This window comes from Ambystoma mexicanum, chromosome 6q, assembly GCF_040938575.1.
Source record: "Ambystoma mexicanum isolate Mex_15411 chromosome 6q, UKY_AmexF1_1, whole genome shotgun sequence".
NCBI lineage: Eukaryota > Metazoa > Chordata > Amphibia > Caudata > Ambystomatidae > Ambystoma > Ambystoma mexicanum.
In genome coordinates, this window is record NC_090937.1 from 1,122,547,731 (window position 1) to 1,122,571,564 (window position 23,834).

Consider the following 23,834-nt stretch of genomic DNA (forward strand, 5'->3'; position numbering starts at 1 on the left):
CGTTTTCATCGGGACACCTGTGGGAACGCGGGACAGTAGGCCATGTGTTGTGGGGGGCGTGTTTCGATGGGTACGGCGAGCGAAATGTGCGGAAAAAGCGTTTTTTTCCCCACATTTCCGACTTTGCAGGGCTGTCTGGGTAAAAAAATCTGGGGCGATGGGCGCAAATCACACCTCTACGGATTCCCACGGGTGTCCTCTTTTCGAAAATGCATGGGGTTCCCTGTTTTCCTCGGTGGCTTGGACACCCGAGGCCCATATCTGTAAGTTGCGCCGGTCGGCAGAATGGACAACAGACTTGGGGTTACTTGTGTTTTAGGCTTTCCCCTTGGCGGCCAGGTAGGTGCACCCACACATGTGAGGTACCGTTTTCATCGGGACACCTGTGGGAACGCGGGACGGTAGGCCATGTGTTGTGGGGGGCGTGTTTCGATGGGTGCGGCGAGTGAAATGTGCGGAAAAAGCGTTTTTTCCCCCACATTTCCGACTTTGCAGGGCTGTCTGGGTAAAAAAATCTGGGGCGATGGGCGCAAATCACACCTCTGCGGATTCCCACGGGTGTCCTCTTTTCGAAAATGCATGGGGTTCCCTGTTTTCCTCGGTGGCTTGGACACCCGAGGCCCATATCTGTAAGTTGCGCCGGTCGGCAGAATGGACAACAGACTTGGGGTTACTTGTGTTTTAGGCTTTCCCCTTGGCGGCCAGGTAGGTGCACCCACACATGTGAGGTACCGTTTTCATCGCGACACCTGTGGGAACGCGGGACGGTAGGCCATGTGTTGTGGGGGGGCGTGTTTCGATGGGTGCGGCGAGCGAAATGTGCGGAAAAAGCGGTTTTTTCCCCACATTTCCGACTTTGCAGGGCTGTCTGGGTAAAAAAATCTGGGGCGATGGGCGCAAATCACACCTCTGCGGATTCCCACGGGTGTCCTCTTTTCGAAAATGCATGGGGTTCCCTGTTTTCCTCGCTGGCTTGGACACCCGAGGCCCATATCTGTAAGTTGCGCCGGTCGGCAGAATGTCGGAGATTTCCCTCTGACAACAGACTTGGGGTTACTTGTGTTTTAGGCTTTCCCCTTGGCGGCCAGGTAGGTGCACCCACACATGTGAGGTACCGTTTTCATCGGGACACCTGTGGGAACGCGGGATGGTAGGCCATGTGCTGTGGGGGGCGTGTTTCGATGGGTGCGGCGAGTGAAATGTGCGGAAAAAGCGTTTTTTCCCCCACATTTCCGACTTTGCAGGGCTGTCTGGGTAAAAAAATCTGGGGCGATGGGCGCAAATCACACCTCTGCGGATTCCCACGGGTGTCCTCTTTTCGAAAATGCATGGGGTTCCCTGTTTTCCTCGGTGGCTTGGACACCCGAGGCCCATATCTGTAAGTTGCGCCGGTCGGCAGAATGTCGGAGATTTCCCTCTGACAACAGACTTGGGGTTACTTGTGTTTTAGGCTTTCCCCTTGGCGGCCAGGTAGGTGCACCCACACATGTGAGGTACCGTTTTCATCGGGACACCTGTGGGAACGCGGGACGGTAGGCCATGTGTTGTGGGGGGCGCGTTTCGATGGGTGCGGCGAGCGGAATGTGCGGAAAAAGCGTTTTTTTCCCCACATTTCCGACTTTGCAGGGCTGTCTGGGTAAAAAAATCTGGGGCGATGGGCGCAAATCACACCTCTGCGGATTCCCACGGGTGTCCTCTTTTCGAAAATGCATGGGGTTCCCTGTTTTCCTCGCTGGCTTGGACACCCGAGGCCCATATCTGTAAGTTGCGCCGGTCGGCAGAATGTCGGAGATTTCCCTCTGACAACAGACTTGGGGTTACTTGTGTTTTAGGCTTTCCCCTTGGCGGCCAGGTAGGTGCACCCACACATGTGAGGTACCGTTTTCATCGGGACACCTGTGGGAACGCGGGACAGTAGGCCATGTGTTGTGGGGGGCGTGTTTCAATGGGTACGGCGAGCGAAATGTGCGGAAAAAGCGTTTTTTTCCCCACATTTCCGACTTTGCAGGGCTGTCTGGGTAAAAAAATCTGGGGCGATGGGCGCAAATCACACCTCTACGGATTCCCACGGGTGTCCTCTTTTCGAAAATGCATGGGGTTCCCTGTTTTCCTCGGTGGCTTGGACACCCGAGGCCCATATCTGTAAGTTGCGCCGGTCGGCAGAATGGACAACAGACTTGGGGTTACTTGTGTTTTAGGCTTTCCCCTTGGCGGCCAGGTAGGTGCACCCACACATGTGAGGTACCGTTTTCATCGGGACACCTGTGGGAACGCGGGACGGTAGGCCATGTGTTGTGGGGGGCGTGTTTCGATGGGTGCGGCGAGCGAAATGTGCGGAAAAAGCGTTTTTTTCCCCACATTTCCGACTTTGCAGGGCTGTCTGGGTAAAAAAATCTGGGGCGATGGGCGCAAATCACACCTCTGCGGATTCCCACGGGTGTCCTCTTTTCGAAAATGCATGGGGTTCCCTGTTTTCCTCGGTGGCTTGGACACCCGAGGCCCATATCTGTAAGTTGCGCCGGTCGGCAGAATGTCGGAGATTTCCCTCTGACAACAGACTTGGGGTTACTTGTGTTTTAGGCTTTCCCCTTGGCGGCCAGGTAGGTGCACCCACACATGTGAGGTACCATTTTCATCGGGACACCTGTGGGAACGCGGGACGGTAGGCCATGTGTTGTGGGGGGCGTGTTTCGATGGGTGCGGCGAGCGAAATGTGCGGAAAAAGCGTTTTTTTCCCCACATTTCCGACTTTGCAGGGCTGTCTGGGTAAAAAAATCTGGGGCGATGGGCGCAAATCACACCTCTGTGGATTCCCACGGGTGTCCTCTTTTCGAAAATGCATGGGGTTCCCTGTTTTCCTCGGTGGCTTGGACACCCGAGGTCCATATCTGTAAGTTGGGCCGGTCGGCAGAATGGACAACAGACTTGGGGTTACTTGTGTTTTAGGCTTTCCCCTTGGCGGCCAGGTAGGTGCACCCACACATGTGAGGTACCGTTTTCATCGGGACACCTGTGGGAACGCGGGACAGTAGGCCATGTGTTGTGGGGGGCGTGTTTCAATGGGTACGGCGAGCGAAATGTGCGGAAAAAGCGTTTTTTTCCCCACATTTCCGACTTTGCAGGGCTGTCTGGGTAAAAAAATCTGGGGCGATGGGCGCAAATCACACCTCTACGGATTCCCACGGGTGTCCTCTTTTCGAAAATGCATGGGGTTCCCTGTTTTCCTCGGTGGCTTGGACACCCGAGGCCCATATCTGTAAGTTGCGCCGGTCGGCAGAATGGACAACAGACTTGGGGTTACTTGTGTTTTAGGCTTTCCCCTTGGCGGCCAGGTAGGTGCACCCACACATGTGAGGTACCGTTTTCATCGGGACACCTGTGGGAACGCGGGACGGTAGGCCATGTGTTGTGGGGGGCGTGTTTCGATGGGTGCGGCGAGCGAAATGTGCGGAAAAAGCGTTTTTTTCCCCACATTTCCGACTTTGCAGGGCTGTCTGGGTAAAAAAATCTGGGGCGATGGGCGCAAATCACACCTCTGCGGATTCCCACGGGTGTCCTCTTTTCGAAAATGCATGGGGTTCCCTGTTTTCCTCGGTGGCTTGGACACCCGAGGCCCATATCTGTAAGTTGCGCCGGTCGGCAGAATGTCGGAGATTTCCCTCTGACAACAGACTTGGGGTTACTTGTGTTTTAGGCTTTCCCCTTGGCGGCCAGGTAGGTGCACCCACACATGTGAGGTACCATTTTCATCGGGACACCTGTGGGAACGCGGGACGGTAGGCCATGTGTTGTGGGGGGCGTGTTTCGATGGGTGCGGCGAGCGAAATGTGCGGAAAAAGCGTTTTTTTCCCCACATTTCCGACTTTGCAGGGCTGTCTGGGTAAAAAAATCTGGGGCGATGGGCGCAAATCACACCTCTGTGGATTCCCACGGGTGTCCTCTTTTCGAAAATGCATGGGGTTCCCTGTTTTCCTCGGTGGCTTGGACACCCGAGGTCCATATCTGTAAGTTGGGCCGGTCGGCAGAATGGACAACAGACTTGGGGTTACTTGTGTTTTAGGCTTTCCCCTTGGCGGCCAGGTAGGTGCACCCACACATGTGAGGTACCGTTTTCATCGGGACACCTGTGGGAACGCGGGACGGTAGGCCATGTGTTGTGGGGGGCGTGTTTCGATGGGTGCGGCGAGTGAAATGTGCGGAAAAAGCGTTTTTTCCCCCACATTTCCGACTTTGCAGGGCTGTCTGGGTAAAAAAATCTGGGGCGATGGGCGCAAATCACACCTCTGCGGATTCCCACGGGTGTCCTCTTTTCGAAAATGCATGGGGTTCCCTGTTTTCCTCGGTGGCTTGGACACCCGAGGCCCATATCTGTAAGTTGCGCCGGTCGGCAGAATGTCGGAGATTTCCCTCTGACAACAGACTTGGGGTTACTTGTGTTTTAGGCTTTCCCCTTGGCGGCCAGGTAGGTGCACCCACACATGTGAGGTACCGTTTTCATCGGGACACCTGTGGGAACGCGGGACGGTAGGCCATGTGTTGTGGGGGGCGCGTTTCGATGGGTGCGGCGAGCGAAATGTGCGGAAAAAGCGTTTTTTTCCCCACATTTCCGACTTTGCAGGGCTGTCTGGGTAAAAAAATCTGGGGCGATGGGCGCAAATCACACCTCTGCGGATTCCCACGGGTGTCCTCTTTTCGAAAATGCATGGGGTTCCCTGTTTTCCTCGGTGGCTTGGACACCCGAGGCCCATATCTGTAAGTTGCGCCGGTCGGCAGAATGGACAACAGACTTGGGGTTACTTGTGTTTTAGGCTTTCCCCTTGGCGGCCAGGTAGGTGCACCTACACATGTGAGGTACCGTTTTCATCGGGACACCTGTGGGAACGCGGGACGGTAGGCCATGTGTTGTGGGGGGCGTGTTTCGATGGGTGCGGCGAGCGAAATGTGCGGAAAAAGCGGTTTTTTCCCCACATTTCCGACTTTGCAGGGCTGTCTGGGTAAAAAAATCTGGGGCGATGGGCGCAAATCACACCTCTGCGGATTCCCACGGGTGTCCTCTTTTCGAAAATGCATGGGGTTCCCTGTTTTCCTCGCTGGCTTGGACACCCGAGGCCCATATCTGTAAGTTGCGCCGGTCGGCAGAATGTCGGAGATTTCCCTCTGACAACAGACTTGGGGTTACTTGTGTTTTAGGCTTTCCCCTTGGCGGCCAGGTAGGTGCACCCACACATGTGAGGTACCGTTTTCATCGGGACACCTGTGGGAACGCGGGACGGTAGGCCATGTGTTGTGGGGGGCGTGTTTCGATGGGTGCGGCGAGCGAAATGTGCGGAAAAAGCATTTTTTTCCCCACATTTCCGACTTTGCAGGGCTGTCTGGGTAAAAAAATCTGGGGCGATGGGCGCAAATCACACCTCTGCGGATTCCCACGGGTGTCCTCTTTTCGAAAATGCATGGGGTTCCCTGTTTTCCTCGGTGGCTTGGACACCCGAGGCCCATATCTGTAAGTTGCGCCGGTCGGCAGAATGGACAACAGACTTGGGGTTACTTGTGTTTTAGGCTTTCCCCTTGGCGGCCAGGTAGGTGCACCCACACATGTGAGGTACCGTTTTCATCGGGACACCTGTGGGAACGCGGGACGGTAGGCCATGTGTTGTGGGGGGCGTGTTTCGATGGGTGCGGCGAGTGAAATGTGCGGAAAAAGCGTTTTTTCCCCCACATTTCCGACTTTGCAGGGCTGTCTGGGTAAAAAAATCTGGGGCGATGGGCGCAAATCACACCTCTGCGGATTCCCACGGGTGTCCTCTTTTCGAAAATGCATGGGGTTCCCTGTTTTCCTCGGTGGCTTGGACACCCGAGGCCCATATCTGTAAGTTGCGCCGGTCGGCAGAATGTCGGAGATTTCCCTCTGACAACAGACTTGGGGTTACTTGTGTTTTAGGCTTTCCCCTTGGCGGCCAGGTAGGTGCACCCACACATGTGAGGTACCATTTTCATCGGGACACCTGTGGGAACGTGGGACGGTAGGCCATGTGTTGTGGGGGGCGCGTTTCGATGGGTGCGGCGAGCGAAATGTGCGGAAAAAGCGTTTTTTTCCCCACATTTCCGACTTTGCAGGGCTGTCTGGGTAAAAAAATCTGGGGCGATGGGCGCAAATCACACCTCTGCGGATTCCCACGGGTGTCCTCTTTTCGAAAATGCATGGGGTTCCCTGTTTTCCTCGGTGGCTTGGACACCCGAGGCCCATATCTGTAAGTTGCGCCGGTCGGCAGAATGGACAACAGACTTGGGGTTACTTGTGTTTTAGGCTTTCCCCTTGGCGGCCAGGTAGGTGCACCCACACATGTGAGGTACCGTTTTCATCGCGACACCTGTGGGAACGCGGGACGGTAGGCCATGTGTTGTGGGGGGGCGTGTTTCGATGGGTGCGGCGAGCGAAATGTGCGGAAAAAGCGGTTTTTTCCCCACATTTCCGACTTTGCAGGGCTGTCTGGGTAAAAAAATCTGGGGCGATGGGCGCAAATCACACCTCTGCGGATTCCCACGGGTGTCCTCTTTTCGAAAATGCATGGGGTTCCCTGTTTTCCTCGCTGGCTTGGACACCCGAGGCCCATATCTGTAAGTTGCGCCGGTCGGCAGAATGTCTGAGATTTCCCTCTGACAACAGACTTGGGGTTACTTGTGTTTTAGGCTTTCCCCTTGGCGGCCAGGTAGGTGCACCCACACATGTGAGGTACCGTTTTCATCGGGACACCTGTGGGAACGCGGGACGGTAGGCCATGTGTTGTGGGGGGCGCGTTTCGATGGGTGCGGCGAGCGAAATGTGCGGAAAAACCGTTTTTTTCCCCACATTTCCGAATTTGCAGGGCTGTCTGGGTAAAATAATCTGGGGCGATGGGCGCAAATCACACCTCTGCGGATTCCCACGGGTGTCCTCTTTTCGAAAATGCATGGGGTTCCCTGTTTTCCTCGGTGGCTTGGACACCCGAGGCCCATATCTGTAAGTTGCGCCGGTCGGCAGAATGTCTGAGATTTCCCTCTGACAACAGACTTGGGGTTACTTGTGTTTTAGGCTTTCCCCTTGGCGGCCAGGTAGGTGCACCCACACATGTGAGGTACCGTTTTCATCGGGACACCTGTGGGAACGCAGGACGGTAGGCCATGTGTTGTGGGGGGCGTGTTTCGATGGGTGCGGCTAGCGAAATGTGCGGAAAAAGCATTTTTTTCCCCACATTTCCGACTTTGCAGGGCTGTCTGGGTAAAAAAATCTGGGGCGATGGGCGCAAATCACACCTCTGCGGATTCCCACGGGTGTCCTCTTTTCGAAAATGCATGGGGTTCCCTGTTTTCCTCAGTGGCTTGGACACCCGAGGCCCATATCTGTAAGTTGCGCCGGTCGGCAGAATGGACAACAGACTTGGGGTTACTTGTGTTTTAGGCTTTCCCCTTGGCGGCCAGGTAGGTGCACCCACACATGTGAGGTACCGTTTTCATCGGGACACCTGTGGGAACGCGGGACGGTAGGCCATGTGTTGTGGGGGGCGTGTTTCGATGGGTGCGGCGAGCGAAATGTTCGGAAAAAGCATTTTTTTCCCCACATTTCCGACTTTGCAGGGCTGTCTGGGTAAAAAAATCTGGGGCGATGGGCGCAAATCACACCTCTGCGGATTCCCACGGGTGTCCTCTTTTCGAAAATGCATGGGGTTCCCTGTTTTCCTCGGTGGCTTGGACACCCGAGGCCCATATCTGTAAGTTGCGCCGGTCGGCAGAATGTCGGAGATTTCCCTCTGACAACAGACTTGGGGTTACTTGTGTTTTAGGCTTTCCCCTTGGCGGCCAGGTAGGTGCACCCACACATGTGAGGTACCGTTTTCATCGGGACACCTGTGGGAACGCGGGACGGTAGGCCATGTGTTGTGGGGGGCGTGTTTCGATGGGTGCGGCGAGCGAAATGTGCGGAAAAAGCGTTTTTTTCCCCACATTTCCGACTTTGCAGGGCTGTCTGGGTAAAAAAATCTGGGGCGATGGGCGCAAATCACACCTCTGCGGATTCCCACGGGTGTCCTCTTTTCGAAAATGCATGGGGTTCCCTGTTTTCCTCGGTGGCTTGGACACCCGGGGCCCATATCTGTAAATTGCGCCGGTCGGCAGAATGGACAACAGACTTGGGGTTACTTGTGTTTTAGGCTTTCCCCTTGGCGGCCAGGTAGGTGCACCCACACATGTGAGGTACCGTTTTCATCGGGACACCTGTGGGAACGCGGGACGGTAGGCCATGTGTTGTGGGGGGCGTGTTTCGATGGGTGCGGCGAGTGAAATGTGCGGAAAAAGCGTTTTTTCCCCCACATTTCCGACTTTGCAGGGCTGTCTGGGTAAAAAAATCTGGGGCGATGGGCGCAAATCACACCTCTGCGGATTCCCACGGGTGTCCTCTTTTCGAAAATGCATGGGGTTCCCTGTTTTCCTCGGTGGCTTGGACACCCGAGGCCCATATCTGTAAGTTGCGCCGGTCGGCAGAATGTCTGAGATTTCCCTCTGACAACAGACTTGGGGTTACTTGTGTTTTAGGCTTTCCCCTTGGCGGCCAGGTAGGTGCACCCACACATGTGAGGTACCGTTTTCATCGGGACACCTGTGGGAACGCGGGACGGTAGGCCATGTGTTGTGGGGGGCGTGTTTCGATGGGTGCGGCGAGCGAAATGTGCGGAAAAAGCGGTTTTTTCCCCACATTTCCGACTTTGCAGGGCTGTCTGGGTAAAAAAATCTGGGGCGATGGGCGCAAATCACACCTCTGCGGATTCCCACGGGTGTCCTCTTTTCGAAAATGCATGGGGTTCCCTGTTTTCCTCGGTGGCTTGGACACCCGAGGCCCATATCTGTAAGTTGCGCCGGTCGGCAGAATGGACAACAGACTTGGGGTTACTTGTGTTTTAGGCTTTCCCCTTGGCGGCCAGGTAGGTGCACCCACACATGTGAGGTACCGTTTTCATCGCGACACCTGTGGGAACGCGGGACGGTAGGCCATGTGTTGTGGGGGGCGTGTTTCGATGGGTGCGGCGAGCGAAATGTGCGGAAAAAGCGGTTTTTTCCCCACATTTCCGACTTTGCAGGGCTGTCTGGGTAAAAAAATCTGGGGCGATGGGCGCAAATCACACCTCTGCGGATTCCCACGGGTGTCCTCTTTTCGAAAATGCATGGGGTTCCCTGTTTTCCTCGGTGGCTTGGACACCCGAGGCCCATATCTGTAAGTTGCGCCGGTCGGCAGAATGTCGGAGATTTCCCTCTGACAACAGACTTGGGGTTACTTGTGTTTTAGGCTTTCCCCTTGGCGGCCAGGTAGGTGCACCCACACATGTGAGGTACCGTTTTCATCGGGACACCTGTGGGAACGCGGGACGGTAGGCCATGTGTTGTGGGGGGCGTGTTTCGATGGGTGCGGCGAGCGAAATGTGCGGAAAAAGCGTTTTTTTCCCCACATTTCCGACTTTGCAGGGCTGTCTGGGTAAAAAAATCTGGGGCGATGGGCGCAAATCACACCTCTGCGGATTCCCACGGGTGTCCTCTTTTCGAAAATGCATGGGGTTCCCTGTTTTCCTCGGTGGCTTGGACACCCGAGGCCCATATCTGTAAGTTGCGCCGGTCGGCAGAATGTCGGAGATTTCCCTCTGACAACAGACTTGGGGTTACTTGTGTTTTAGGCTTTCCCCTTGGCGGCCAGGTAGGTGCACCCACACATGTGAGGTACCGTTTTCATCGGGACACCTGTGGGAACGCGGGACGGTAGGCCATGTGTTGTGGGGGGCGTGTTTCGATTGGTGCGGCGAGCGAAATGTGCGGAAAAAGCGTTTTTTTCCCCACATTTCCGACTTTGCAGGGCTGTCTGGGTAAAAAAATCTGGGGCGATGGGCGCAAATCACACCTCTGCGGATTACCACGGGTGTCCTCTTTTCGAAAATGCATGGGGTTCCCCGTTTTCCTCGGTGGCTTGGACACCCGAGGCCCATATCTGTATGATGTGAGAGTGTGACATTTCCGGTGTGAAAACAGACTTGGGGTTACTTGTGTTTTAGGCTTTCCCCTTGGCGGCCAGGTAGGTGCACCCACACATGTGAGGTACCGTTTTCATTGGGACACCTGTGGGAGCGCGGGACGGCAGGCCATGTGTTGTGGGGGGCGTGTTTCGATGGGTGCGGCGAGCGAAATGTGCGGAAAAAGCGGTTTTTTCCCCACATTTCCGACTTTGCAGGGCTGTCTGGGTAAAAAAATCTGGGGCGATGGGCGCAAATCACACCTCTGCGGATTCCCACGGGTGTCCTCTTTTCGAAAATGCATGGGGTTCCCTGTTTTCCTCGCTGGCTTGGACACCCGAGGCCCATATCTGTAAGTTGCGCCGGTCGGCAGAATGGACAACAGACTTGGGGTTACTTGTGTTTTAGGCTTTCCCCTTGGCGGCCAGGTAGGTGCACCCACACATGTGAGGTACCGTTTTCATCGGGACACCTGTGGGAACGCGGGACGGTAGGCCATGTGTTGTGGGGGGCGCGTTTCGATGGGTGCGGCGAGCGAAATGTGCGGAAAAAGCGTTTTTTTCCCCACATTTCCGACTTTGCAGGGCTGTCTGGGTAAAAAAATCTGGGGTGATGGGCGCAAATCACACCTCTGCGGATTCCCACGGGTGTCCTCTATTCGAAAATGCATGGGGTTCCCTGTTTTCCTCGGTGGCTTGGACACCCGAGGCCCATATCTGTAAGTTGCGCCGGTCGGCAGAATGTCGGAGATTTCCCTCTGACAACAGACTTGGGGTTACTTGTGTTTTAGGCTTTCCCCTTGGCGGCCAGGTAGGTGCACCCACACATGTGAGGTACCGTTTTCATCGGGACACCTGTGGGAACGCGGGACGGTAGGCCATGTGTTGTGGGGGGCGCGTTTCGATGGGTGCGGCGAGCGAAATGTGCGGAAAAAGCGTTTTTTTCCCCACATTTCCGACTTTGCAGGGCTGTCTGGGTAAATAATCTGGGGCGATGGGCGCAAATCACACCTCTGCGGATTCCCACGGGTGTCCTCTTTTCGAAAATGCATGGGGTTCCCTGTTTTCCTCGGTGGCTTGGACACCCGAGGCCCATATCTGTAAGTTGCGCCGGTCGGCAGAATGGACAACAGACTTGGGGTTACTTGTGTTTTAGGCTTTCCCCTTGGCGGCCAGGTAGGTGCACCCACACATGTGAGGTACCGTTTTCATCGGGACACCTGTGGGAACGCGGGACGGTAGGCCATGTGTTGTGGGGGGCATGTTTCAATGGGTGCGGCGAGCGAAATGTGCGGAAAAAGCGTTTTTTTCCCCACATTTCCGACTTTGCAGGGCTGTCTGGGTAAAAAAATCTGGGGCGATGGGCGCAAATCACACCTCTGCGGATTCCCACGGGTGTCCTCTTTTCGAAAATGCATGGGGTTCCCTGTTTTCCTCGGTGGCTTGGACACCCGAGGCCCATATCTGTAAGTTGCGCCGGTCGGCAGAATGTCTGAGATTTCCCTCTGACAACAGACTTGGGGTTACTTGTGTTTTAGGCTTTCCCCTTGGCGGCCAGGTAGGTGCACCCACACATGTGAGGTACCGTTTTCATCGGGACACCTGTGGGAACGCGGGACGGTTGGCCATGTGTTGTGGGGGGCGTGTTTCGATGGGTGCGGCGAGCGAAATGTGCGGAAAAAGCGTTTTTTTCCCCACATTTCCGACTTTGCAGGGCTGTCTGGGTAAAAAAATCTGGGGCGATGGGCGCAAATCACACCTCTGCGGATTCCCACGGGTGTCCTCTTTTCGAAAATGCATGGGGTTCCCTGTTTTCCTCGGTGGCTTGGACACCCGAGGCCCATATCTGTAAGTTGCGCCGGTCGGCAGAATGTCTGAGATTTCCCTCTGACAACAGACTTGGGGTTACTTGTGTTTTAGGCTTTGCCCTTGGCAGCCAGGTAGGTGCACCCACACATGTGAGGTACCATTTTCATCGGGACACCTGTGGGAACGCGGGACGGTAGGCCATGTGTTGTGGGGGGCGCGTTTCGATGGGTGCGGCGAGCGAAATGTGCGGAAAAAGCGTTTTTTTCCCCACATTTCCGACTTTGCAGGGCTGTCTGGGTAAAAAAATCTGGGGCGATGGGCGCAAATCACACCTCTGCGGATTCCCACGGGTGTCCTCTTTTCGAAAATGCATGGGGTTCCCTGTTTTCCTCGGTGGCTTGGACACCCGAGGCCCATATCTGTAAGTTGCGCCGGTCGGCAGAATGGACAACAGACTTGGGGTTACTTGTGTTTTAGGCTTTCCCCTTGGCGGCCAGGTAGGTGCACCCACACATGTGAGGTACCGTTTTCATCGGGACACCTGTGGGAACGCGGGACGGTAGGCCATGTGTTGTGGGGGGCGTGTTTCGATGGGTGCGGCGAGCGAAATGTGCGGAAAAAGCGTTTTTTTCCCCACATTTCCGACTTTGCAGGGCTGTCTGGGTAAAAAAATCTGGGGTGATGGGCGCAAATCACACCTCTGCGGATTCCCACGGGTGTCCTCTATTCGAAAATGCATGGGGTTCCCTGTTTTCCTCGGTGGCTTGGACACCCGAGGCCCATATCTGTAAGTTGCGCCGGTCGGCAGAATGTCGGAGATTTCCCTCTGACAACAGACTTGGGGTTACTTGTGTTTTAGGCTTTCCCCTTGGCGGCCAGGTAGGTGCACCCACACATGTGAGGTACCGTTTTCATCGGGACACCTGTGGGAACGCGGGACGGTAGGCCATGTGTTGTGGGGGGCGCGTTTCGATGGGTGCGGCGAGCGAAATGTGCGGAAAAAGCGTTTTTTTCCCCACATTTCCGACTTTGCAGGGCTGTCTGGGTAAATAATCTGGGGCGATGGGCGCAAATCACACCTCTGCGGATTCCCACGGGTGTCCTCTTTTCGAAAATGCATGGGGTTCCCTGTTTTCCTCGGTGGCTTGGACACCCGAGGCCCATATCTGTAAGTTGCGCCGGTCGGCAGAATGGACAACAGACTTGGGGTTACTTGTGTTTTAGGCTTTCCCCTTGGCGGCCAGGTAGGTGCACCCACACATGTGAGGTACCGTTTTCATCGGGACACCTGTGGGAACGCGGGACGGTAGGCCATGTGTTGTGGGGGGCATGTTTCGATGGGTGCGGCGAGCGAAATGTGCGGAAAAAGCGTTTTTTTCCCCACATTTCCGACTTTGCAGGGCTGTCTGGGTAAAAAAATCTGGGGCGATGGGCGCAAATCACACCTCTGCGGATTCCCACGGGTGTCCTCTTTTCGAAAATGCATGGGGTTCCCTGTTTTCCTCGGTGGCTTGGACACCCGAGGCCCATATCTGTAAGTTGCGCCGGTCGGCAGAATGTCTGAGATTTCCCTCTGACAACAGACTTGGGGTTACTTGTGTTTTAGGCTTTCCCCTTGGCGGCCAGGTAGGTGCACCCACACATGTGAGGTACCGTTTTCATCGGGACACCTGTGGGAACGCGGGACGGTAGGCCATGTGTTGTGGGGGGCGTGTTTCGATGGGTGCGGCGAGCGAAATGTGCGGAAAAAGCATTTTTTTCCCCACATTTCCGACTTTGCAGGGCTGTCTGGGTAAAAAAATCTGGGGCGATGGGCGCAAATCACACCTCTGCGGATTCCCACGGGTGTCCTCTTTTCGAAAATGCATGGGGTTCCCTGTTTTCCTCGGTGGCTTGGACACCCGAGGCCCATATCTGTAAGTTGCGCCGGTCGGCAGAATGTCTGAGATTTCCCTCTGACAACAGACTTGGGGTTACTTGTGTTTTAGGCTTTGCCCTTGGCAGCCAGGTAGGTGCACCCACACATGTGAGGTACCATTTTCATCGGGACACCTGTGGGAACGCGGGACGGTAGGCCATGTGTTGTGGGGGGCGCGTTTCGATGGGTGCGGCGAGCGAAATGTGCGGAAAAAGCGTTTTTTTCCCCACATTTCCGACTTTGCAGGGCTGTCTGGGTAAAAAAATCTGGGGCGATGGGCGCAAATCACACCTCTGCAGATTCCCACGGGTGTCCTCTTTTCGAAAATGCATGGGGTTCCCTGTTTTCCTCGGTGGCTTGGACACCCGAGGCCCATATCTGTAAGCTGCGCCGGTCGGCAGAATGGACAACAGACTTGGGGTTACTTGTGTTTTAGGCTTTCCCCTTGGCGGCCAGGTAGGTGCACCCACACATGTGAGGTACCGTTTTCATCGGGACACCTGTGGGAACGCGGGACGGTAGGCCATGTGTTGTGGGGGGCGTGTTTCGATGGGTGCGGCGAGCGAAATGTGCGGAAAAAGCGTTTTTTTCCCCACATTTCCGACTTTGCAGGGCTGTCTGGGTAAAAAAATCTGGGGCGATGGGCGCAAATCACACCTCTGCGGATTCCCACGGGTGTCCTCTTTTCGAAAATGCATGGGGTTCCCTGTTTTCCTCGGTGGCTTGGACACCCGAGGCCCATATCTGTAAGTTGCGCCGGTCGGCAGAATGTCTGAGATTTCCCTCTGACATCAGACTTGGGGTTACTTGTGTTTTAGGCTTTCCCCTTGGCGGCCAGGTAGGTGCACCCACACATATGAGGTACTGTTTTCATCGGGACACCTGTGGGAACGCGGGACGGTAGGCCATGTGTTGTGGGGGGCGTGTTTCGATGGGTGCGGCGAGCGAAATGTGCGGAAAAAGCGTTTTTTTCCCCACATTTCCGACTTTGCAGGGCTGTCTGGGTAAAAAAATCTGGGGCGATGGGCGCAAATCACACCTCTGCGGATTCCCACGGGTGTCCTCTTTTCGAAAATGCATGGGGTTCCCTGTTTTCCTCGGTGGCTTGGACACCCGAGGCCCATATCTGTAAGTTGCGCCGGTCGGCAGAATGTCGGAGATTTCCCTCTGACAACAGACTTGGGGTTACTTGTGTTTTAGGCTTTCCCCTTGGCGGCCAGGTAGGTGCACCCACACATGTGAGGTACCGTTTTCATCGGGACACCTGTGGGAACGCGGGACGGTAGGCCATGTGTTGTGGGGGGCGCGTTTCGATGGGTGCGGCGAGCGAAATGTGCGGAAAAAGCGTTTTTTTCCCCCACATTTCCGACTTTGCAGGGCTGTCTGGGTAAAAAAATCTGGGGCGATGGGCGCAAATCACACCTCTGCGGATTCCCACGGGTGTCCTCTTTTCGAAAATGCATGTGGTTCCCTGTTTTCCTCGGTGGCTTGGACACCCGAGGCCCATATCTGTAAGTTGCGCCGGTCGGCAGAATGGACAACAGACTTGGGGTTACTTGTGTTTTAGGCTTTCCCCTTGGCGGACAGGTAGGTGCACCCACACATGTGAGGTACCGTTTTCATCGGGACACCTGTGGGAACGCGGGACGGTAGGCCATGTGTTGTGGGGGGCGTGTTTCGATGGGTGCGGCGAGCGAAATGTGCGGAAAAAGCATTTTTTTCCCCACATTTCCGACTTTGCAGGGCTGTCTGGGTAAAAAAATCTGGGGCGATGGGCGCAAATCACACCTCTGCGGATTCCCACGGGTGTCCTCTTTTCGAAAATGCATGGGGTTCCCTGTTTTCCTCGGTGGCTTGGACACCCGAGGCCCATATCTGTAAGTTGCGCCGGTCGGCAGAATGTCGGAGATTTCCCTCTGACAACAGACTTGGGGTTACTTGTGTTTTAGGCTTTCCCCTTGGCGGCCAGGTAGGTGCACCCACACATGTGAGGTACCGTTTTCATCGGGATACCTGTGGGAACGCGGGACGGTAGGCCATGTGTTGTGGGGGGCGTGTTTCGATGGGTGCGGCGAGTGAAATGTGCGGAAAAAGCATTTTTTTCCCCACATTTCCGACTTTGCAGGGCTGTCTGGGTAAAAAAATCTGGGGCGATGGGCGCAAATCACACCTCTGCGGATTCCCACGGGTGTCCTCTTTTCGAAAATGCATGGGGTTCCCTGTTTTCCTCGGTGGCTTGGACACCCGAGGCCCATATCTGTAAGTTGCGCCGGTCGGCAGAATGGACAACAGACTTGGGGTTACTTGTGTTTTAGGCTTTCCCCTTGGCGGCCAGGTAGGTGCACCCACACATGTGAGGTACCGTTTTCATCGGGACACCTGTGGGAACGCGGGACGGTAGGCCATGTGTTGTGGGGGGCGTGTTTCGATGGGTGCGGCGAGCGAAATGTGCGGAAAAAGCGTTTTTTTCCCCACATTTCCGACTTTGCAGGGCTGTCTGGGTAAAAAAATCTGGGGCGATGGGCGCAAATCACACCTCTGCGGATTCCCACGGGGGTCCTCTTTTCGAAAATGCATGGGGTTCCCTGTTTTCCTCGGTGGCTTGGACACCCGAGGCCCATATCTGTAAGTTGCGCCGGTCGGCAGAATGTCGGAGATTTCCCTCTGACAACAGACTTGGGGTTACTTGTGTTTTAGGCTTTCCCCTTGGCGGCCAGGTAGGTGCACCCACACATGTGAGGTACCGTTTTCATCGGGACACCTGTGGGAACGCGGGCCGGTAGGCCATGTGTTGTGGGGGGCGTGTTTCGATGGGTGCGGCGAGCGAAATGTGCGGAAAAAGCGTTTTTTTCCCCACATTTCCGACTTTGCAGGGCTGTCTGGGTAAAAAAATCTGGGGCGATGGGCGCAAATCACACCTCTGCGGATTCCCACGGGTGTCCTCTTTTCGAAAATGCATGGGGTTCCCCGTTTTCCTCGGTGGCTTGGACACCCGAGGCCCATATCTGTATGATGTGAGAGTGTGACATTTCCGGTGTGAAAACAGACTTGGGGTTACTTGTGTTTTAGGCTTTCCCCTTGGCGGCCAGGTAGGTGCACCCACACATGTGAGGTACCGTTTTCATCGGGACACCTGTGGGAACGCGGGACGGTAGGCCATGTGTTGTGGGGGGCGTGTTTCGATGGGTGCGGCGAGCGAAATGTGCGGAAAAAGCGTTTTTTTCCCCACATTTCCGACTTTGCAGGGCTGTCTGGGTAAAAACATCTGGGGTGATGGGCGCATATCACACCTCTGCGGATTCCCACGGGTGTCCTCTTTTCGAAAATGCATGGGGTTCCCTGTTTTCCTCGGTGGCTTGGACACCCGAGGCCCATATCTGTAAGTTGCGCCGGTCGGCAGAATGGACAACAGACTTGGGGTTACTTGTGTTTTAGGCTTTCCCCTTGGCGGCCAGGTAGGTGCACCCACACATGTGAGGTACCGTTTTCATCGGGACACCTGTGGGAACGCGGGACGGTAGGCCATGTGTTGTGGGGGGCGTGTTTCGATGGGTGCGGCGAGCGAAATGTGCGGAAAAAGCGTTTTTTTCCCCACATTTCCGACTTTGCAGGGCTGTCTGGGTAAAAAAATCTGGGGCGATGGGCGCAAATCACACCTCTGCGGATTCCCACGGGGGTCCTCTTTTCGAAAATGCATGGGGTTCCCTGTTTTCCTCGGTGGCTTGGACACCCGAGGCCCATATCTGTAAGTTGCGCCGGTCGGCAGAATGTCGGAGATTTCCCTCTGACAACAGACTTGGGGTTACTTGTGTTTTAGGCTTTCCCCTTGGCGGCCAGGTAGGTGCACCCACACATGTGAGGTACCGTTTTCATCGGGACACCTGTGGGAACGCGGGACAGTAGGCCATGTATTGTGGGGGGCGCGTTTCGATGGGTGCGGCGAGCGAAATGTGCGGAAAAAGCGTTTTTTTCCCCACATTTCCGACTTTGCAGGGCTGTCTGGGTAAAAAAATCTGGGGCGATGGGCGCAAATCACACCTCTGCGGATTCCCACGGGTGTCCTCTTTTCGAAAATGCATGGGGTTCCCTGTTTTCCTCGGTGGCTTGGACACCCGAGGCCCATATCTGTAAGTTGTGCCGGTCGGCAGAATGGACAACAGACTTGGGGTTACTTGTGTTTTAGGCTTTCCCCTTGGCGGCCAGGTAGGTGCACCCACACATGTGAGGTACCGTTTTCATCGGGACACCTGTGGGAACGCGGGACGGTAGGCCATGTGTTGTGGGGGGCGTGTTTCGATGGGTGCGGCGAGCGAAATGTGCGGAAAAAGCGTTTTTTTCCCCACATTTCCGACTTTGCAGGGCTGTCTGGGTAAAAAAATCTGGGGCGATGGGCGCAAATCACACCTCTGCGGATTCCCACGGGGGTCCTCTTTTCGAAAATGCATGGGGTTCCCTGTTTTCCTCGGTGGCTTGGACACCCGAGGCCCATATCTGTAAGTTGCGCCGGTCGGCAGAATGTCGGAGATTTCCCTCTGACAACAGACTTGGGGTTACTTGTGTTTTAGGCTTTCCCCTTGGCGGCCAGGTAGGTGCACCCACACATGTGAGGTACCGTTTTCATCGGGACACCTGTGGGAACGCGGGACGGTAGGCCATGTGTTGTGGGGGGCGTGTTTCGATGGGTGCGGCGAGCGAAATGTGCGGAAAAAGCGTTTTTTCCCCACATTTCCGACTTTGCAGGGCTGTCTGGGTAAAAAAATCTGGGGCGATGGGCGCAAATCACACCTCTGCGGATTCCCACGGGTGTCCTCTTTTCGAAAATGCATGGGGTTCCCTGTTTTCCTCGGTGGCTTGGACACCCGAGGCCCATATCTGTAAGTTGCGCCGGTCGGCAGAATGGACAACAGACTTGGGGTTACTTGTGTTTTAGGCTTTCCCCTTGGCGGCCAGGTAGGTGCACCCACACATGTGAGGTACCATTTTCATCGGGACACCTGTGGGAACGCGGGACGGTAGGCCATGTGTTGTGGGGGGCGTGTTTCGATGGGTGCGGCGAGCGAAATGTGCGGAAAAAGCGTTTTTTTCCCCACATTTCCGACTTTGCAGGGCTGTCTGGGTAAAAAAATCTGGGGCGATGGGCGCAAATCACACCTCTGCGGATTCCCACGGGTGTCCTCTTTTCGAAAATGCATGGGGTTCCCTGTTTTCCTCGGTGGCTTGGACACCCGAGGCCCATATCTGTAAGTTGCGCCGGTCGGCAGAATGTCGGAGATTTCCCTCTGACAACAGACTTGGGGTTACTTGTGTTTTAGGCTTTCCCCTTGGCGGCCAGGTAGGTGCACCCACACATGTGAGGTACCGTTTTCATCGGGACACCTGTGGGAACGCGGGACAGTAGGCCATGTGTTGTGGGGGGCGCGTTTCGATGGGTGCGGCGAGCGAAATGTGCGGAAAAAGCGTTTTTTTCCCCACATTTCCGACTTTGCAGGGCTGTCTGGGTAAAAAAATCTGGGGCGATGGGCGCAAATCACACCTCTGCGGATTCCCACGGGTGTCCTCTTTTCGAAAATGCATGGGGTTCCCTGTTTTCCTCGGTGGCTTGGACACCCGAGGCCCATATCTGTAAGTTGCGCCGGTCGGCAGAATGGACAACAGACTTGGGGTTACTTGTGTTTTAGGCTTTCCCCTTGGCGGCCAGGTAGGTGCACCCACACATGTGAGGTACCGTTTTCATCGGGACACCTGTGGGAACGCGGGACAGTAGGCCATGTGTTGTGGGGGGCGTGTTTCGATGGGTGCGGCGAGCGAAATGTGCGGAAAAAGCGTTTTTTTCCCCACATTTCCGACTTTGCAGGGCTGTCTGGGTAAAAAAATCTGGGGCGATGGGCGCAAATCACACCTCTGCGGATTCCCACGGGGGTCCTCTTTTCGAAAATGCATGGGGTTCCCTGTTTTCCTCGGTGGCTTGGACACCCGAGGCCCATATCTGTAAGTTGCGCCGGTCGGCAGAATGTCGGAGATTTCCCTCTGACAACAGACTTGGGGTTACTTGTGTTTTAGGCTTTCCCCTTGGCGGCCAGGTAGGTGCACCCACACATGTGAGGTACCGTTTTCATCGGGACACCTGTGGGAACGCGGGACGGTAGGCCATGTGTTGTGGGGGGCGTGTTTCGATGTGTGCGGCGAGCGAAATGTGCGGAAAAAGCGTTTTTTCCCCACATTTCCGACTTTGCAGGGCTGTCTGGGTAAAAAAATCTGGGGCGATGGGCGCAAATCACACCTCTGCGGATTCCCACGGGTGTCCTCTTTTCGAAAATGCATGGGGTTCCCTGTTTTCCTCGGTGGCTTGGACACCCGAGGCCCATATCTGTAAGTTGCGCCGGTCGGCAGAATGGACAACAGACTTGGGGTTACTTGTGTTTTAGGCTTTCCTCTTGGCGGCCAGGTAGGTGCACCCACACATGTGAGGTACCATTTTCATCGGGACACCTGTGGGAACGCGGGACGGTAGGCCATGTGTTGTGGGGGGCGTGTTTCGATGGGTGCGGCGAGCGAAATGTGCGGAAAAAGCGTTTTTTTCCCCACATTTCCGACTTTGCAGGGCTGTCTGGGTAAAAAAATCTGGGGCGATGGGCGCAAATCACACCTCTGCGGATTCCCACGGGTGTCCTCTTTTCGAAAATGCATGGGGTTCCCTGTTTTCCTCGGTGGCTTGGACACCCGAGGCCCATATCTGTAAGTTGCGCCGGTCGGCAGAATGTCGGAGATTTCCCTCTGACAACAGACTTGGGGTTACTTGTGTTTTAGGCTTTCCCCTTGGCGGCCAGGTAGGTGCACCCACACATGTGAGGTACCGTTTTCATCGGGACACCTGTGGGAACGCGGGACGGTAGGCCATGTGTTGTGGGGGGCGCGTTTCGATGGGTGCGGCGAGCGAAATGTGCGGAAAAAGCGTTTTTTCCCCACATTTCCGACTTTGCAGGGCTGTCTGGGTAAAAAAATCTGGGGCGATGGGCGCAAATCACACCTCTGCGGATTCCCACGGGTGTCCTCTTTTCGAAAATGCATGGGGTTCCCTGTTTTCCTCGGTGGCTTGGACACCCGAGGCCCATATCTGTAAGTTGCGCCGGTCGGCAGAATAGACAACAGACTTGGGGTTACTTGTGTTTTAGGCTTTCCCCTTGGCGGCCAGGTAGGTGCACCCACACATGTGAGGTACCGTTTTCATCGGGACACCTGTGGGAACGCGGGACGGTAGGCCATGTGTTGTGGGGGGCGTGTTTCGATGGGTGCGGCGAGCGAAATGTGCGGAAAAAGCATTTTTTTCCCCACATTTCCGACTTTGCAGGGCTGTCTGGGTAAAAAAATCTGGGGCGATGGGCGCAAATCACACCTCTGCGGATTCCCACGGGGGTCCTCTTTTCGAAAATGCATGGGGTTCCCTGTTTTCCTCGGTGGCTTGGACACCCGAGGCCCATATCTGTAAGTTGCGCCGGTCGGCAGAATGTCGGAGATTTCCCTCTGACAACAGACTTGGGGTTACTTGTGTTTTAGGCTTTCCCCTTGGCGGCCAGGTAGGTGCACCCACACATGTGAGGTACCGTTTTCATTGGGACACCTGTGGGAACGCGGGACGGTAGGCCATGTGTTGTGGGGGGCGTGTTTCGATGGGTGCGGCGAGCGAAATGTGCGGAAAAAGCGTTTTTTTCCCCACATTTCCGACTTTGCAGGGCTGTCTGGGTAAAAAAATCTGGGGCGATGGGCGCAAATCACACCTCTGCGGATTCCCACGGGTGTCCTCTTTTCGAAAATGCATGGGGTTCCCCGTTTTCCTCGGTGGCTTGGACACCCGAGGCCCATATCTGTATGATGTGAGAGTGTGACATTTCCGGTGTGAAAACAGACTTGGGGTTACTTGTGTTTTAGGCTTTCCCCTTGCCGGCCAGGTAGGTGCACCCACACATGTGAGGTACCGTTTTCATCGGGACACCTGTGGGAACGCGGGACAGTAGGCCATGTGTTGTGGGGGGCGTGTTTCGATGGGTGCGGCGAGCGAAATGTGCGGAAAAAGCGTTTTTTTCCCCACATTTCTGACTTTGCAGGGCTGTCTGGGTAAAAAAATCTGGGGCGATGGGCGCAAATCACACCTCTGCGGATTCCCACGGGTGTCCTCTTTTCGAAAATGCATGGGGTTCCCTGTTTTCCTCGGTGGCTTGGACACCCGAGGCCCATATCTGTAAGTTGCGCCGGTCGGCAGAATGTCGGAGATTTCCCTCTGACAACAGACTTGGGGTTACTTGTGTTTTAGGCTTTCCCCTTGGCGGCCAGGTAGGTGCACCCACACATGTGAGGTACCGTTTTCATCGGGACACCTGTGGGAACGCGGGACAGTAGGCCATGTGTTGTGGGGGGCGCGTTTCGATGGGTGCGGCGAGCGAAATGTGCGGAAAAAGCGTTTTTTTCCCCACATTTCCGACTTTGCAGGGCTGTCTGGGTAAAAAAATCTGGGGCGATGGGCGCAAATCACACCTCTGCGGATTCCCACGGGTGTCCTCTTTTCGAAAATGCATGGGGTTCCCTGTTTTCCTCGGTGGCTTGGACACCCGAGGCCCATATCTGTAAGTTGCGCCGGTCGGCAGAATGGACAACAGACTTGGGGTTACTTGTGTTTTAGGCTTTCCCCTTGGCGGCCAGGTAGGTGCACCCACACATGTGAGGTACCGTTTTCATCGGGACACCTGTGGGAACGCGGGACGGTAGGCCATGTGTTGTGGGAGGCGTGTTTCGATGGGTGCGGCGAGCGAAATGTGCGGAAAAAGCGTTTTTTTCCCCACATTTCCGACTTTGCAGGGCTGTCTGGGTAAAAAAATCTGGGGCGATGGGCGCAAATCACACCTCTGCGGATTCCCACGGGGGTCCTCTTTTCGAAAATGCATGGGGTTCCCTGTTTTCCTCGGTGGCTTGGACACCCGAGGCCCATATCTGTAAGTTGCGCCGGTCGGCAGAATGTCGAAGATTTCCCTCTGACAACAGACTTGGGGTTACTTGTGTTTTAGGCTTTCCCCTTGGCGGCCAGGTAGGTGCACCCACACATGTGAGGTACCGTTTTCATCGGGACACCTGTGGGAACGCGGGACGGTAGGCCATGTGTTGTGGGGGGCGTGTTTCGATGTGTGCGGCGAGCGAAATGTGCGGAAAAAGCGTTTTTTCCCCACATTTCCGACTTTGCAGGGCTGTCTGGGTAAAAAAATCTGGGGCGATGGGCGCAAATCACACCTCTGCGGATTCCCACGGGTGTCCTCTTTTCGAAAATGCATGGGGTTCCCTGTTTTCCTCGGTGGCTTGGACACCCGAGGCCCATATCTGTAAGTTGCGCCGGTCGGCAGAATGGACAACAGACTTGGGGTTACTTGTGTTTTAGGCTTTCCTCTTGGCGGCCAGGTAGGTGCACCCACACATGTGAGGTACCATTTTCATCGGGACACCTGTGGGAACGCGGGACGGTAGGCCATGTGTTGTGGGGGGCGTGTTTCGATGGGTGCGGCGAGCGAAATGTGCGGAAAAAGCGTTTTTTTCCCCACATTTCCGACTTTGCAGGGCTGTCTGGGTAAAAAAATCTGGGGCGATGGGCGCAAATCACACCTCTGCGGATTCCCACGGGTGTCCTCTTTTCGAAAATGCATGGGGTTCCCTGTTTTCCTCGGTGGCTTGGACACCCGAGGCCCATATCTGTAAGTTGCGCCGGTCGGCAGAATGTCGGAGATTTCCCTCTGACAACAGACTTGGGGTTACTTGTGTTTTAGGCTTTCCCCTTGGCGGCCAGGTAGGTGCACCCACACATGTGAGGTACCGTTTTCATCGGGACACCTGTGGGAACGCGGGACGGTAGGCCATGTGTTGTGGGGGGCGCGTTTCGATGGGTGCGGCGAGCGAAATGTGCGGAAAAAGCGTTTTTTTCCCCACATTTCCGACTTTGCAGGGCTGTCTGGGTAAAAAAATCTGGGGCGATGGGCGCAAATCACACCTCTGCGGATTCCCACGGGTGTCCTCTTTTCGAAAATGCATGGGGTTCCCTGTTTTCCT